Raw genomic sequence first — 15,629 nt, 5'->3', positions numbered from 1 at the left:
AGAAAACTAAAAGAGAATTACTTGACACATTGGAAAGAACAAACAAAAAAACAGAGCAAACTAGAATGCTATTTGGCCCTAAACAGAGAGTACACAGTGGCAGAATACCTGACCACTGTGACTGACCCAAACTTAAGGAAAGCTTTGACTATGTACAGACTCAGTGAGCATAGCCTTGCTATTGAGAAAGGCCGCCGTAGGCAGACCTGGCTCTCAAGAGAAGACAGGCTATGTGCACACTGCCCACAAAATGAGGTGGAAACTGAGCTGCACTTCCTAACCTCCTGCCAAATGTATGACCATATTAGAGACACATATTTCCCTCAGATTACAGCGATCCACAAAGAATTAGAAAACAAACCCAATTTTGATAAACTCCCTTATCTACCGGGTGAAACACCACAGTGTGTCATCACAGCTGCAAGATTTGTGACCTGTTGCCACAAGAAAAGGGCAACCAGTGAAGAACAAACACCATTGTAAATACAACCCATATTTATGTTTATTTATTTTCCCATTTGTACTTTAACTATTTGCACATTGTTACAACACTGTATATATACATAATATGACATTTGAAATGTCTTTATTCTTTTGAAACTTCTGAGTGTAATGTTTACTGTTATTATTTATTGTTTATTTCACTTTTGTTTACTATCTACTTCACTTGCTTTGGCAATGTTAACATACGTTTCCCATGCCAATAAAGACCTTAAATTGAAATTGAATTGAATTGAGAGAGAGAGAGAGAGAGAGAGAGAGAGAGAGAGAGAGAGAGAGAGAGAGAGAGAGAGAGAGAGAGAGAGAGAGAGAGAGAGAGAGAGAGAGAGAGAGAGAGAGAGAGAGAGAGAGAGAGAGAGAGAGAGAGAGAGAGAGAGAGCGAGAGAGAGAGAGAGAGAGAGAGAGAGGTGGTCCTCTGTAGCTCAGCTGGTAGAGCACGGCGCTTGTAACGTCAAGGTAGTGGGTTCGATCCCCGGGACCACCCATACACAAAAAATGTATGCACGCATGACTGTAAGTCGCTTTGGATAAAAGCGTCTGCTAAATGGCATATTACATTACATTACATTACATTATTACATATTACATAGAGAGAGAGAGAGAGAGAGAGAGAGAGAGAGAGAGAGAGAGAGAGAGAGAGAGAGAGAGAGAGAGAGAGAGAGACAGAGACAGATGTATATGTTAAAGAACAGAAAGATGTGCCCTCTGGGACAAAGTCATTAACTGTTCTATGCACTTTCTATATATAACATAAATTAGATACAGATTATAAAAAAGTGTCTTTAAAAACATGCTTTTTAATCAGAGTGAGAGTGTTCAGGCCAAGGACACCATATGGTACCTAACCATAACAGTACTGTACATCAATCACATTTGAGAAGGGGGTGGGAAACAGGGGATGGGCATGGATGCCATCACTCTTCAGATTGGTTGACTAATCTCTTAGCAATGAATTATGTACTTATGAAATGCCCCATCATATGTTATACTGTAATGCACACACATGCATGATGCATGCAGTCTTGCACACCTGCTTCAGTAGGGACCCGTTTCTCTCTGTCTTACACACCTGCACACACTCGCACAGGTATGCACACACACACACGCACGGATGCAGGTACACGCACGCACAAACATAGACACACATGCAAGCATGCGCACACACAGGAAGTAAGATAGGCAGCAGAGATGAAAGATGCCTGTAGTGATTGATAACTCTGTTCTTTCCTCTCACTCCTTCAATCACACAGATAGGTACTCTGTAGTGTGTACCATACAGAGGGGCACAGTGCTGTCCCATGGGAACAACAGAGCCAATTCTACCTCCTATATTTATCCTCTGACAGAAGCGCCTTCAGACTCTCTTCTCCCTCCTCTCCTCTCCTCCCCCTCCCTCTCCTCTCCCTCCTCTCCTCCCCTCCTCTCCTCCTCAACAGAAACTCCTTGCCTGTTTCAAGTGGTTGAAGTGTTTACATCCGGTATGTTTAGAGCAGGCAGATTTGAGGACACTCTGCATACCTTGGTACCACACAAACGTCAAGTACATTTTCTTACTGGGTAGAGGCAGAGCTGTCCCCTTACCTAATCGTTAACACTAAACTTGACTGTTCCCAGGACCAGATGCCTATCAGACATCTCCATGTCAGGTTTCACAGTAGCTTAACTGCTCTTTACTTACCAAATCTGTTCACTCTATTTTCCATGGCCAACAAAATCCTAAATAAAACCTCTCCACCGAGCTATGCCCTTCCTCCATCCCTATTACAGCACAGATCAATGCATCACCTGCCACTGTGCAAACGGCCGGCGGTAACCCTGGCAACCGGAAATGTGGCTGCTCAATTATTCATTTGATCAGAGAAGTGGAATTCATAAGAGCCCTGGTCTGTAGACAGACAGACAGACAGACAGACAGACAGACAGACACGCCAGGCATGGTCAGTGATAGCCCTGTAGCATGCCGTTTACACACTAACACACTCAACACCCTCACAGAGCTCAACACAGTTGAACGCAGTTCAAAGCCCTGAACCCTCAGGCCCTATGGCCGACATGGGAGTGCTATATGAATATCTGTCTTCCAGACTCACAGAGTTCACATTTTACAGCCCAGTACCACAACAGACTGACACCAGTAGGGTGAAGGGCATGGCGGGGCATTGTGGCGGTGGTGGCGGCACTCCCTCAGAGGACTTTGAACCTGCTGTACAAAAGACTGCCTCCCTGACCTGTACGGCACAGGACATCCATTATGCCATAACACCGTAACACCATAACACAGGTATGACACCTGGAGCTGACACACAGGGAAAGGCTCTATGTCTCAGAGATACCTGAGGTTATGGATGGTGAGAGGTTATGGATGGTGAGCGGTTATGGCAGATGAGTTATGTTAGAGCCACAAACAGACTGAGAGTGAGAGGAGGTGACTTCATCCATGTGATTTTTAAGGGAGGGTGAAGAGGTTTCAAGTTTTAATGTCACATGCACAAGTATGGTAAAATGTATTTCTTGCTAGCTCTACATGTTGTTGACCTCCAGTAACTACCTAATCTCTGAAGACAGACAGACAGCCTCTGGTTGTAACATACCTCTTCAATACCATGCCCACTGCCCCTAAATATTCCCCCTTATCAACAACCCATTAGCACCCTTAACATGAAGTAACCCAGGGGATGTCATGCCCTCGTGTACAATCAGCACAGGTCAATTCAACAGCAGGAATGCAGTGTAAACACTGTAACCATTGATGATCTCTGGAACACCTCCAATCAACAGGTGTGTGATACATAACTACAGAGGTGCATAATGGCAACCGGGACAAACATAAATTGTAAATTGTCAACACAGGACGTTTTACAGCTAGGCAGAAAGAGACCCAAAAGGGGCCAAGACATACCAACCCAATATGGCACTGGTACAACTGGAACTCAAGCCACAGCTTGGGAGAGGGGTAATCAACATGACAAAACAAAGATGCCTTGCCAATTGGACTGAGAAAGGGGAACAACATGTGTGAAAGATGAAACCGTAGCACTATGCAGGGTTGAACTGTGACGTGGGACAGGGTTCAGAACGCTCTCACAGGGAGTGAGAGAACAAAGACGTTTCAGATCATTCCCATGGTCTTCTGCTGAATCTTCAGTACAAGATGCTCTTCTGAAGAATGCCCCCACAACTCCTCTTGTCTTGTCTAATAAATGGATAATACACACACCCCCACACACATACAAAAACACAATCCCAACCCATCCCTACGTTCCTTCCTTCCTCCTTCTTTTCTTCTCCCCACCCACCGTTTCTAGGAAGTATTAAATTATTCATCCATTCTTTTACAGTACTGTATTATTCCACTGACGACAACAGATCCACCTGTTTTCAGCCACAAAGACGTAAGCAGTCCCCCTGGAATCTATTGGTACTCATTCATAGAATGGACTACAGAGACAATCCCACTGTCCTGATGTTGTAATGCATCATCCCAGGACAAAAAGGTGGGGGCAGAGAGAGCAGCACTGTGAAAGGTCATACTACAGAGAGCTTTCTTTACACAAACAAAGTTTGTTCAAACAACCTTTAAAAGTGAAAGAATTAATCAAAAGAGAGCTGGTAAAAATTGTCTGTGTTGTTAGCTTTTTGTTCATAGGCTCATGAACAGCACTGTGCACACACATAATGTTATCTCTGGGGGAAGACAAAGACAACTATAAATGGGATAGAATAAAAGACAGGAAGAGCACAGGGGGACGGGACAGAATGAGCAGGATGCTGTAGTTTAAGCCTCGGCTTTATAGAAATGCCCACAATAACTCCACCCCCCTCCCCACCATAGGCCATTCACCATACCCTCCCCCTCCACATGCCATTCACCATCTCTGAAAGAATCACCATACACCCCCCCCTCCACACACACACACACACACACACATACACACATACACTCTTCCTCTGTCCACCCCTCCCATTCTCATCCACTGTCTTTAAGAGTTCTGGCACTGGAACAGTGGCGGGGGGTAGGAGGAGAGGGCTGCCAAGCAGGCAGGGGTCCAGGGGTGGAAGAAACTCAACAGCTCAGAGGCTGCTGCTTTTCTGGGTATAAAAGCAGTTAAAGGCCTCTAAATTCCTCACAAGTATTACCCAATGTTTTCCACCCAAGGCCTAAGTAACCCAATGGGAGCTCTGCGCACAATATAAGGGCCTCCGATGAGCTGCATGGGCTCCAATGGGCTACATTGGTAAAGGTTTGATATTGATGGTGTAAGTATCACGGTATTGACCACGGCACATTACCACAATCACTGGGGGCCTACTTGAGATGCACAAGTCACACTACACAGCCAGGGCTGTAGCCCAGCGGATACTCTGTGTAGATCTACAGTACCAGTCAAAAGTTTGGACGCACCTACTCATTCAAGGGTTTTTCTTTATTTTTACTGTTTTCTACATTGTAGAATAATAGTGAAGACATCAAAACTATGGAATAACACATATGGAATCATGTAGTAATCAAAAAAGTGTTAAACAAATCAAAATATATTTTATATTTGAGATTCTTCAAATAGCCACCCTTTGCCTTGATGACAGCTTTGCACACTCTTGGCATTCTCTCAACCAGCTTCACCTGGAATGCTTTTCCAACAGTCTTGAAGAAGTTCCCACATATGCTTAGCACTTGCCAGGTCATCTGATGCAGCACTCCATCACTCTCCTTCTTGGTAAAATAGCACTTACACAGCCTGGAGGTGTGTTGGGTCATTGTCCTGTTGATAAACCAATGATAGTCCCACTAAGCCCAAACCAGATGGGATGGCGTATCGCTGCAGAATGCTGTGGAAGCCATGCTGGCAAAGCACACACCAAACCATAACGGCTCCTCCTCCATGCTTTACGGTAGGAACTACACATGCAGAGATCATCCGTTCACCCACACCGCGTCTCACAAAGACACGGCGGTTAGAACCAAAAATCTCCAATTTGGACTCCAGACCAAAGGACAAATTTCCATCGGTCTAATGTCCATTGCTCATGTTTCTTGGCCCAAGCAGGTCTCTTCTTATTATTTGTGTCCTTTAGTAGTGGTTTCTTTGCAGCTATGGCTATCTTCTGTATACCACTCCTACCTTGTCACAACACAACTGTTTGGCTCAAACGCATTAAGAAGGAAAGAAATTCCACAAATTAACTTTTAAGAAGGCACACCTGTTAATTGATATACATTCCAGGTGACTACCTCATGAAGCTGGTTGAGAGAATGCCAAGAGTGTGTAAAGCTGTCATCAAGGCAAAGGGTGGCTATTTGAAGAATCTCAAATATAACATATATTTGTTTAACACTTTTTTGGTTATTACATGATTCCATATGTGTTATTTCATAGTTTTGATGTCTTCACTATTATTCTACAATGAAGGAAATAGTAAAAAGAAAGAAAAATCTTTGAATGAGTAGGTGTGTCCAAACTTTTGATTGGTAGTGTATGTGGACAGAGAGGAGCAGGCCTAGGCTCCATATAATAGAGGAGGGCCCAGCCCTGTGTGAGGCCAGAGAGGGGAAGTAGAAGAACAAACCCACTTCAATGGCTCTTTGTGCGCCTGATAGAAAACACCCAGTGTCCCCCTGCTCACGTACAACATTACTAGGACAGAGAAGATCAATCAATCAAATGTATTTATAAAGCCCTTTTTACATCAGCAGATGTCACAAAGTGCTATACAGAAACCCAGCATAAAACCCCAAACAGCAAGCAACGCAGATGTAGAAGCACGGTGGCTAGGAAAAACTCCCTAGAAAGGCTGGAACCTAGGAAGAAACCTAGAGAGGAACCAGGCTCTGAGGGGTGGCCAGTCCTCTTCTGGCTGTGCCGGGTGGCGATTATAAGCGTACATGGCCATTAAGGCCAGATTGTTCATCAAGATGTTCAAACGTTCATAGATGACCAGCAGGGTTGTAGAGGGTGCAACAGGTCAGTACCTCAGGAGTAAATGTCTGTTGTCTTTTCATAGCCGAGCATTCAGAGGTCGAGACAGCAGGTGCAGTAGAGAGAGCGAGAGAGAGAGTCGAAATCAGCAGGTCCGAGACAACGTAGTATGTCCGGGGAACAAGTCAGGGTTCCATAGCCGCAGGCATAACAGTTGAAACTGGAGCAGCAGCACGACCAGGTGGACTGGGGACAGCCAGGAGTCATCAGGCCAGGTAGTCCTGAGGCATGGTCCTAGGGCTCAGGTCCTCCGGGAGGGGAGGGAGAGATGAAGAGAGAGAGAATTAGAGGGAGCATAATTAAATTCACACAGGACAACAGATAAGACAAGAGAACTACACCAGATATAACAGACTGACCCTATCCCCCCGGCACATAGACTATTGCAGCATAGATACTGGTTTCCCCCACACTTGGCTCTTCCATCGTCTCTGACACCCTGCGCTCTGTGATGACCTCACACGACACCCACTTCACCAGTCAGTAGCTGCACTGGCCCGAATGTGTTTCATGGGGGCTTATCATAGTGGGGAAAAACGGTATTTTCTACCCTGCTGGTGCCTAAATGGAAGTGTGTCATTCTATCGCTTTCTTTGGCCTTCTCATTCCCTGAATTCCCTCACTTTCTTTTTCTACAAATGAGTCCCAAACAGAATTGCACAATTAGCCGAGCACAATGATGGTGTCTGTTTGTGGAAATAAGAAGACATCAACTCATAGAGATAGCGTGGGTTGACTTTTGTGTGAGAGGAGGAAGAGAATGAGAAAGTGTGTAATGATGTGAATCTCTTGGAAGATTGAACAGGCACCAAAGTTCAATAGAATGGTAATAATGATAATACTAATATCACCTATATCTCAGTAAAACATGGATTTATATAGTGGCTGTCTACCTGCAGAAGAGACATTTTTCCATCGCTAAGCAGCCACTTGACTCTACAGTGGGTAACATAGGGAGGACCATTGATAGTTAAAAAAAAACAATAGGCATGGACTGCCATCTGCTGGGCATTGACTGCTTTCAATACATTCATAGGATACTTCACCAAATGGGTATAGGAATGTGAGAAACATTCAACCCTTTTTAAATTACAATAAGAAAGCCTTTGTTGACATTGTTTTAAAAAGCCTATTTTAACATCCACAACCTTTTGTGCAAATACAAATGTCTCACCTGTAAGTAGGTGAATTGTAACAACAGTGTAACAAGCAATGACGTGAATATGGTAACAAGTAACTTCAAACGTGAGTTAGAAGGTAGGCCTATTCAGATTCATAAAAAGTATCATATATTCAGAAAACGTATCTATGATGTATAGATCATGCCTAATCATTGCCTGACAATCAGACTGTGATACCTATGGTTCAAAGTCTGAGATCAATGCTATACATACAGTACCAGTCAAAAGTTTGGACACACCTACTCATTCAAGGGTTTTTCTTTATTTTTACTATTTCCTTCATTGTAGAATAATAGTGAAGACATCAAAACTATAAAATAACACATATGGAATCATGTAATAACCAAATAAGTGTTAAACAAGTCAAAATATATGTTATACTTGAGATTCTTCAAATAGCCACCCTTTGCCTTGATGACAGCTTTGCACACTCTTGGCATTTTCTCAACCAGCTTCATGAGGTAGTCACCTGGAATGCATTTAAATTAACAGGTGTGCCTTCTTAAAAGTTAATTTGTGGAATGTATGTCCTACTTAATACGTTTGAGCCCATCAGTTGTGTTGTGACAAGGTAGGGAGGGTATACAGAAGATAGCCCTATTTGGTCAAAGACCAAGTCCATATTATGGCAAGAACAGCTCAAATAAGCAAAGAGAAATGACAGTCCATCATTACTTTAAGACATAAAGGTCAGTCAATACGGAACATTTCAAGAACTTTGAACGTTTCTTCAAGTGCAGTCGCAAAAACCATCAAGCGCTGAACCCTCAGGCCCTATGGCCGAGGCTGGCTCTCATGAGGACCGCCACAGGAATGGAAGACCCAGAGTTACCTCTACTGCAGAGGATAAGTTCATTAGAGTTACCAGCCTCAGAAAGTCACAGACACATCTCAACATCAACTGTTCAGAGGGGACTGTGTGAACCACTACTAAGAGAACTGTTTGGGCCAAGAAACACGAGCAATGGACATTAGACCGATGGAAATTTGTCCTTTGGTCTGGAGTCCAAATTGGAGATTTTTGGTTCCAACTGCCGTGTCTTTGTGAGACGCGGTATGGGTGAACAGATGATCTCCGCATGTGTAGTTCCCACCGTAAAGCATGGAGGAGGAGGTGTTATGGTGTAGGGGTGCTTTGCTGGTGACACTGTCTGTGACACACTTAACCAGCATGGCCACCACAGCATTCTGCAGCGATATGCCATCCCATCAGGTTTGGGCTTAATGGGACTATCATTTGTTTTTTAACAGGACAATGACCCAACACACCTCCAGGCTGTTTAAGGGCTGTTTTACCAATAAGGAGAGTGATGGAGTGCTGCATCAGATGACCTGGCCTCCACAATCCCCCGACCTCAACTCAATTGAGATGGTTTGGGATGAGTCGGATGGCAGAGTGAGGGAAAAGCAGCCAACAAGTGCTCAGCATATGTGGGAACTCCTTCAAGACTGTTGGAAAAGCATTCCAGGTGAAGCTAGTTGAGAGAATGCCAAGAGTGTGAATAGCTGTCATCAAGGCAATGGGTGGCTATTTGAAGAATCTCAAATATAAAATATATTTTGATTTGTTTAACACTTTTTTGGTTAGTACATGATTCCATATGTGTTATTTCATAGTTTTGATGTCTTCACTATTATTCTACAATGTAGAAAATAGTAAAAATAAAGAAAAACCCTTGAATGAGTAGGTGTGTCCAAACTTTTGATTGGTACTGTATATTTGGAAAAATTCCTCTCACAAGCTATAGAAGCCAAAATGTTGAACAAAATAATATTTTAACTTACTTTACCGGTTGTCCGTGTGGTTAGTCCTTTTGCAGGTAGGAATATGAGACAATATATCCACAGGAAAGTATAATTACATAAACTTTCCAAAGTGCTGGTAGTGCTTTCAGATTTATATCACCTGAAGCATGAGCAGACAGCTACCTGGTGGGTAATGGTACACCGCAGGAGAGCGTGATTAGTTCTCTGTTGTTCTCAATCATGATCAATGATGTTTACTCTCAGGTACGGCCGGATATTGGGAGGTCGTTATTTGCAGATGATGGGGCCTTATGGAAGAGGGGAAGAAATGTGCCTTACATAGTCAGGAAGGTACAGGAAGCAATTGAGGTAGAGCGGTGGGCATTCATGTGGGGATTCAGGATCTCTGTAGAGAAAACTCAGACAGTGTTCTTTACCAGGAGGAAGGTGGGAGAGGAGGTACGCTTGAGGTTATAGGGATAAAACCTGGAGAGGGTGGGGGCCTTCAGGTTCCTTGGGGTATACTTTGACACTAGGCTGACCTGGGCAGAACACATTGAGAGAGTGGTGGGAAAGTGTAAGAAGGTGCTGCACTGTGATGCGCTGTCTGACGTGGAAGGAGTGGGGGACTGGGCGTTCCTCATTGAGGACCATGTATGTTGCATTGATCCAATCTGCAATAGACTATGGCAGTATAGCGTATGGTTTCCGCAGCCCGGACCTCATTGGAAAGGCTAGATGTCATACAGGGGCAAGGACTCAGAATATGTAGTGGGCTTTTTGGACCTCCCCAGTGGCTGCACTACAGGTGGAGATGGGGGATATGCCATTGCAGATTAGGAGACAGCAGCTGGCAATTAATTATTGGGTCAACCTACAGGGACATGGGGTGTCTCTTCCTGCAAAAGGGATTTTACAGGCATGCTGGGAACATGAGTGAGGACAGAACACAAGCTTTGGGTGGGTGGGTGGGTAATAGCCAGGCGAGGGAGATGGGATTGTATGGAAGGGAGTTTAGTCCAACGGTAGCTATTCCTGTAAATAGCTATTCCTGTAAACCCACCATGGCTACTCCCACCTCCAGTAGTTGATCTAGAAGTGTTGGAGAGACTATGGAAAGACAGGGAGGGTGTTGATCCATCTGATTTGTTTATTAGACATTTGGATACTGTGTATGTCATGCTGGAGAAAACACACTAACAGTGATGAAGGTGGAATGCGTTGTGTTTATAGTGCAAGTGATCAATTGCACTACTCAAACTAATAAAACAATCAAAGAAGCTAGATATAATTGTGAAGGCGGCAAATATATTTCTGGATCTCCAGGACTTTACAGCCGAAATGTTACAGGGAGTACTGAATTAAGAGGTTCCCCCCTCCCAGGTTCCTGAGCATGTGTAGGGATCTGAATAGACATTTAAATCCGACTGAAGGAATACCGTTTTTTAAATTGTATTATTCTTGGTAGTAGAGTTAATTTTGGTTAGTGTTTTTTGTTTTTGGTAGTTAGTATGATTTTGTTAATCCAAAAACGTTATGAGAATTACTACCTTTTACAGCTGGTGGCGGCAATAAACCTCAAAGAAGAAGAAGAAGTGCACCGGATGCGGCACTGCATCAGTAAACAAAGCAGTGGAAGCTGCAAAAATGGTGTACGTGTCGAATGGTAAGTGGTGTATTTATCTAACTGTTAATCTTTTACAACTGTATGTGTTTGTATTCGTTTATTGTTTAATTACAGTCGCTAATTGCCATACAAATCGTAGCAATTTATCGCTGCGGTCTCACTATGTCTTCACCTTTCGCCAGAAATGCGAAATGATGCTAGCTAGTTACGATAGACAGCAATGACTGTTATTAAATATTAGGGTGGTTGAAAGTTATTTTAGTCTGTGTTGGTTCTCTATGTGCCGTAGAGTGGATAATTAAATTGAGCCTGACTATGTAGCTAGCTATGTTTATTGTGTGTGTTTGTCTCTCCAGTCGATATTTGGGAGGTAACTAATGTAATGCAAGTGAAACAGCCTCTGTGTTCCTCAATGCAAGGCTTGAAATTAGCACCTGTCAAATGCTGTTTAGAAAAAGTGGGAGGGTTCATGCACCAGTTAGTCACACTGGCTGATGGACCAATATGTTAGTTCCAGGCGCTGTAGTGTGGGTGAAATCATCACTAACAAGTGTTCCCACTCTTTCAGGTCAGGTTCTGGACAACAGGACCCAGTCTCCATGGCGATTGTCATTCTTCACTCATCTCTTCTGGGGTACTGTGGCGTTCATTGGCTTGTTGTAAGTCAGCAGTCAGAGGCCTCTGTGCATTCTGCTTTGGCATGGTACTAGCATTGCTTGTTGCTGTGAGGTATATAATTAGAAAGTCCATTTTAAGCCTTGTATAGAAATCTAATACTCTTCCTTGATTTTTTCAGTTTCCAAACCCTGGTCCAGCCAGATCTGACAGAGGGTTAACTCTGGCTCATCCTCTGCAGGCCCCAGTGATGGCAGAGGATAAGTCCCTACCTAGCCCAAGATGTACTGTTAAGGAGCCTACCATTACTCCTTAAGGTCCAAGGAGGTATCTTCAGAGGTAGACTGACTCTGGCAGCCAAAACAGCCAAATACTCCATCTAAACGTGAATCAATTCTAAATTGCGATATGGTTCTAGAAACATAAAGCCCTTTACTTTCATATCACATCAAAATGACTTCAAATGCAAAATATACACTCACTGTTTTAACCGTCTTTATCACAGTTGCAGCCGACAGTATTTTTCAGTAACAACATGTTTCTGGCGGCCTTCCGTTACACACAGGTGTTCGGCGCATGCTGGATGGCTAATTAGCACAGGTGGTCCCTCAGTCTTCCATAAACACGTGGGGTAACATGGAGATATGGCTGTGTGGGATCACTAACCCTATAAAAGGTGTGTATCAATTTAACCTAGAGTTCCTTGAAAATAATGTATCACTGTCCTTATGCTTCCAAAACCGTACCGCAAGTGATGGGAGTTAATGTTCAGACCGAGCGTCGGGGCTGTTAACAAAACTCCCCCATACAGAAGATGCCTTCATCCAATGACTTATGTGTAATTTAATGGAACTGAGTCATGATAAAGGGCTAGTCCCTACCTAGTCCCTTGGGTCGAAACAGAGAGTTAGCTTACTTCCCCTCATGTCAGGATGACGTGGCAGTCTCAAAACACTCCTAGTGCAAGCCCAGAGTGGTATCCTACGAAGCAGGGTTGAAGAGTTAGCAAGGTAACTTTGGTAAACGGAGTTCAACTCAGGATAATCGGTCATACGATAGTGGCTCACCTTTTAGCCAGGTACATTTCTATGGCAACAAATCCTTCAGAACTAACCTGCTCTGGGGCAGGCTAACTCACGGGCAACTCCCCTTCCCTGAATGAAATGACTGAGCCGCAAGTTGAGGATCAATCAGATTCCCTCCCTCTTGCAAAGATTGTGTCATCCCCTTCATTTGAGGAAGATGATTAATTAAATATTTTAATCAATTGTTTGTTAAACGTTAAAATATCACATTACACATTTAGTAATGACAGAATGCATTTTAAACTTCACACAATAACACTTTAATGACAAAAAGGAGTCGGTAAAACGGTGCTTGTGCATTTAAAAAGGTGCTTGTGCATTGACAAGCTCAAAGACAGCATTAACGATAAGTAATGAAAAAAGACGGCACTTCTAAAAGCCTATTTCACACCATAACCTGCTGAATTTGTTGATGTTTCAGCATTGTCTCAATGAAGCGTTCCACTAGCCACGTGCGACATGCACACGCAGTTACAAGCCTGCTAGAGTTAGTGGCAGGCGGACGAGCAATATCCATGGTTGTAGTACAGCCTGAGCTGGAATGTGAAGCTAACCGAAGCTGGTTAGCTTTAGAAAACCCTGAGTAGATCTAGCTTGCTTCATAGGATACCCTAGTCCTCTGTAGCTCAATTGGTAGAGCATGGCGCTTGTAACGCCAGGGTAGTGTGTTCGATCCCTGGGACCACCCATACGTAAAAATGTATGCACACATGACTGTAAGTCGCTTTGGATAAAAGCATCTGCTAAATGGCATATTATGTTATATTATTATACCCCTCAGGGCTTTGTAGTGGTTAAGATTAATGACTTTATAAAGAAGGGTGGCCAGACTTGTCATGTTGATGCAGAGCAAGGTTTGACTGACTTCATGACAGTGGACAACTGTTCCAATGTTCTAACACTCCCATGGCTGTCTGTCTCCCATCAGACCCCCTGGTAGCCGGAGGCAGATGGGGAGGATAAACCACGGTGGGGGCCCCTCCCATGGGGGGAGGATGAGGAAGGTGAGGTGCATCAGACTTCCGATTCCATGCCACAGTTAGATCTTATAATTCTACTGTGACTCATGTTAATCTGTGGTGGTGTAGAACATAACTACATTGTCTCGTCTTCTGTTCCTCTCCATAGGTAAACGACTACACCTTTTGTGTAGGCATGGGGTGTGGCAAACTGGCTGCAGATGTTTAGCCTAATTTAGGCTGCAATGATATCCATGTGTGCCAGCCCCCTCCTTTTCGGCTGCCTCTGCTCACCAGACTCCTGACGCTGCTCTGGGAATTCCTACACGTAGGGGCCAGAGCGGCCGATACAGCAGCTTCCCGTTTCTGACCCCTCTTCCTTTCCCATTGTTATAATTTCACATCACTCTCCTGCCTCCTCTCAAAATCTGTAATTTTTTGTATCCCATTGTTCAATAAACTCCTGTGCTGTATACATGCCCTTTTTAAAGAGTGTTCAGTGCAATGATACACTGTATATACAAAATTATGTGGACACCTTTAAATTACTGGATTCGGCTATTTCAGCCACACCCGTTGCTGACAGGTGTATAAAATTGAGCACAGCCATGCAATCTCCACAGACAAACATTGGCAGTAGAATGTCCATTATAAAGAGCTCAGTGACTTAATGTGGCACCGTCATATGATGCCACCTTTCCAACAAGTCAGTCCATCACATTTCTGCCCTGCTAGAGCTGCCCCAGTCAACTGTAAGTGCTGTTATTGTGAAGTGGAAACGTCTAGGAGCAACAACTGCTCAGCCGCAAAGTGGTAGGCCACACAAGCTCACAGAACGGGACTGCTGAAGCGCGTAAAAATCGTCTGTCCTCGGTTGCAACACTCCCTACCAAGTTCCAAACTGCCTCGGGAAGAAACATCAGCACAATAACTGTTCTTCGGGAGCTTCATGAAATGGGTTTCCATGGCCGAGCAGCCACACACAAGGCTCAGATCACCATGCGCAATACCAAGTGTCGGCTGGAGTGGTGTAAAGCTCGCCGCCATTGGACTCTGGAGCAGTGGAAACGCGTTCTCTGGACTGATGAATCACGCTTCACCACCTGGCAGTCCGACGGACGAATCTGGGTTTACGGAAGCCAGGAGAACGCTACCTGCCCCAATGCATAGTGCTAACTGTAAAGTTGGGTGGAGGAGGAATAATGGTCTGGGGCTGATTTTCATAATAATATAATAATATGCCATTTAGCAGACGCTTTTATCCAAAGCGACTTACAGCCATGTGTGCATACATTTTTACATATGGGTGGTCCCGGGGATCGAACCCACTACCCTGGCGTTACAAGCGCCATGCTCTACCAATTGAGCTACAGAGGTTCATGGTTCGGACTAGGCCCCTTTAGTTCCAGTGAAGGGAAATCTTAACGCTACAGCATACAATTACATTCTAGACGATTCTGTGCTTCCAATTTTGTGGCAACAGTTTAGGGAAGGCCCTTTCCTGTTTCAGCATGACAATGCCCTAGTGCACAAAGCGAGGTCCATACAGAAATGGTTTGTCGAGATCGGTGGGATGAATTGGAACGCAGACTGCGAGCCAGGCCTAATCACCCAACATCAGTGCCCAACCTCACTAATGCTCTTGTGGCTGAATGGAAGCAAGTCCCCGCTGCAATGTTCCAACATCTAGTGGAAATTCTTCCTAGAAGAGAGGGGACCAACTCCATATTAATGCCCATGATTTTGGAATGAGATGTTCGACGAGCAGGTGTCCACATAATTTTGGTCATGTAGTGTATGTTGAAATTAAAATTGATTTACTAGGGGTATGATGAATGACACGACAGGAGTTAGTCATATCATTTTACTGTGACAGGCGTCAATGATCGTTTAAGTATTAAGAGTCCTTACTGGTACTCGATCTCAGATCCTCTGCTTAG

At 44.1% G+C, this 15,629-nt stretch overlaps 1 long non-coding RNA gene across 1 annotated transcript; it reads left to right on the top strand.

Moving 5' to 3' along the window:
- Positions 1-10,987: 10,987 nt before the first annotated feature.
- LOC121546549 lies at positions 10,988-14,162 on the top strand. The gene is made up of 6 exons (XR_005996397.1): positions 10,988-11,069; positions 11,599-11,689; positions 11,827-11,984; positions 12,211-12,321; positions 13,659-13,734; positions 13,859-14,162. It is a non-coding gene; the product is annotated as an uncharacterized LOC121546549 (long non-coding RNA).
- The last annotated feature ends 1,467 nt before the right edge of the window (positions 14,163-15,629 follow it).

The sequence above is a fragment of the Coregonus clupeaformis genome, chromosome 30, assembly GCF_020615455.1.
Source record: "Coregonus clupeaformis isolate EN_2021a chromosome 30, ASM2061545v1, whole genome shotgun sequence".
Taxonomy (NCBI): Eukaryota; Metazoa; Chordata; class Actinopteri; order Salmoniformes; family Salmonidae; genus Coregonus; species Coregonus clupeaformis.
Note: the sequence above shows the minus strand (reverse complement) of the source record. Positions and strands in the feature narration are given on the sequence as shown.